This window comes from Charadrius vociferus, unplaced genomic scaffold, assembly GCF_000708025.1.
Source record: "Charadrius vociferus isolate BGI_N301 unplaced genomic scaffold, ASM70802v2 scaffold1077, whole genome shotgun sequence".
Taxonomy (NCBI): domain Eukaryota; kingdom Metazoa; phylum Chordata; class Aves; order Charadriiformes; family Charadriidae; genus Charadrius; species Charadrius vociferus.
This window is the reverse complement of record NW_009649168.1, coordinates 41,429-44,154: the sequence shown is the minus strand read 5'-3', so window position 1 is coordinate 44,154 and position 2,726 is coordinate 41,429.

Sequence of the window (2,726 nt, the reverse complement as noted above, 5' to 3'; positions counted from 1 at the left end):
GCTGCCTCCGGGAGAGGAGGAGGTTGCAGAGGAACAGCCGCCAGACTGTGGTGCTGAGCACCTAATATTGTCCCTGTCCCGCACAGCTTTGTGCCAGGTGCTCTTCCAGCCGACCTGCCGTAGGCCCGGCCGAGTCCTCCTCTCTGAACCCCAGTTCTGAATCCAAATATTTTATTTTTGTTTAATATCATTCCCCTTGGGGAAAGACATTCGCACATAATTAACAGGGTACTTTTGTGCAAGAATTGAGTCTGGGGGCCCGTCCTGCCCTAGCTGGGAAACCAGTGCCACGCGAGCGGCACCCTGGCCTCCACGGCTGCCAGAGGTCCCTTCCCACCAGCCCGGGCCGTGGCTCTGGGATTTGCGGAGTCGGGACGGAACTTGAGACAAAATGCTGAGATGACCTCTGCCTGTTGGTGACACTTCCCAAAATGTGGCATGGCATCGCCTCGGCAGGAGCACCACTGAGGTGGAAGGATGAGTTGCCTCATCTTCCACACGTCTGTGTGCGGACAAGGGTCGGGCGCTGCTGGACTTTGTCCATGATGAGCGCGAGCTCCGCAGTGCGGTCTGGGACACAGGGCTGTGCTGGCCCAGTCCAGCCGGCTGTGCCGCCTGGGAAGGGGAACAAAGATGGAGCAAAATACTTGTATTATACCCAGGCAGGATCAAAACCCACGCACAGCGAGTCCCTTGTTTCAATTCCAGCAGGTTCCGGGAGGAACAAGCTGGCAACCGGGAGCAGTAAATAGTGTGACCTCCATTTCAGTCACCACTCATGGTGCCAAAGAGGATACGTGGCTTAAAGGGGGCTCCCAAATACCCCATTAATTTAAAGTTTCTGCTGTTGGTGGCTGCAGGTGGAGGCAGGGTTGCTGTGCCGAGGGGCTCACTGGCTGGCTGCAGTGGGAGCATGGACACCCCCTCCCTGCTCCATCACGGTAGCCTGGAAAAGCCGAAATCCTCCAGACAGCAGCTGGGCACTTTCCAAATGAATATTTTCTCCGTTAGAAAATGGGGACATGACAAAAATAAAGAAGTTCCCCTGCAAGGATAATTTTATCAACCCTCCCGGCGGAAAGCAGGCAGGCGTCCCAGGCACTGACCCTGCCGGCACCACTGCCCGTATCGGTATGTGCCTGCGGAGGGCTGTGCTGCGGGAGGTGGGCAGCCACGGAGCCCCCGGCTGCGCCTGGGCACGTGAAACTCCGCTGGAGGTGGAAAGGAAAAGTCTGACTTCAGGGCAAATACTGACAGCTTTTGCCGTAGCTTTAATCTACAGCCGGTGTGTCGCTCCTGAAGGAGAGAGCAAGTCCTGCCTTCGCCTTGGCTGGGATTTGGGGCAATTGCTCTGCTCGGACCAGCTGCCTTCCGGCACTTGGCCATTTGCAGCCAGTACCTAGCAGGTCCCGCGCTGCTGTGCCGGGGAGCACACGGCCCGTGTCCCCGACGTGCCTGCGGCCGGCACCGGGCACTCACCGCAAAGGGAGGCAGCGGCGGACGTAGGCTGTGTCAGAGAGACGCTGCCCGCCAGAGACAGCTCCCAGGGTGACTTGAATTTAAACCTAAACTGGGTCAGCTGGGTTTCAGTTCAAAGTTTTATTTGCTTTCAGAGCAGGTGTAGGGTTTTCAGGACATGAATTAAAAATGCTTTTAAAAGAAAAAATGGCAATTAGGAAAGAGAGTGTTTTAAATGATCGCACGTGCTGGAACCAGGAGCTGGTTTGTGTCTTGGGTTTTAATTGAAATGGGGGGTGAAAAGATTAGGTGGAGGAAACAGTGTTTTATTATTGAAATCAGCAGAGAGAGTTGGCAGTAAGTTACAACATGGGACAGCAGTTCTTAGCCCTGACAAAACCTTCCCGTTTCCCTTTTCCCGTGCAGCTCCAGTGCTTCCAGCTCCAGGTCTCGTTCCTCCTTCCAGGTTTTTGCCGCGAGCGTTACTCACAGGGGCTGTGCCTGGCCTAAGGATGGGGAGTTTTGGGGTTCATCCCCGCTGTGGGAAGGCAGGAGCCGGAGGGAGCTGGGACTCCAGAGCCTGCCGTCCCCTGGGCCACGATCCTGCTCGGCCTCCCTGAGCAAAGCCCCCCTCTGCCTTATTTTTCCGTTTGCAGCTGCCCATATAGTAAATGTGCTTTCAGGGATTGTGTTTCAGGCATTTATTAATCCCTCAATGAAAAATGCAACAGCAGCATTAAGTATTGTTTAATGTTGATATGCTCAAGCTATAAGATTATGCTCAATTAGCATCCTTTTTCCTTAATGGAGGTTTTGCGTTTCAAGAGATTAAGTGTTCTTGCATGTAGTGCTCTGCCCCTGATTGCCAGTTACCTTTGTGTTCCTCTGAACTCCAGAGAGAGAAGGTAAAAACTAATCGAACACTATCATTCCAGACTGGTCAGTGCTGACTAACTGGTATCTCACCTCAACAACTGAATCGAAAGCTACTGGGCTCGGATGCTGTCCTTGGAAAAGCTCCCCAAGGAGTAAAGTACTCGTGTGCCTTTACTCCAAACAGAAAGCATGTCAGATCAGAGGAAGTAAAACAAAACTACTCATGCAGGAGTCACATCCTTGTCAACATTGGCTGCCACCGCCTGAGCACGTTCGTTACCACGTTCACTCTGGGTGCAGCACCGGGGGAGCTGCCTGGGGATAACGAACCCACGGTGCCTTCTTCCCTCCACGGCGGCTCGTCCCACTCCAACACCAACGTCGGAGCCTAG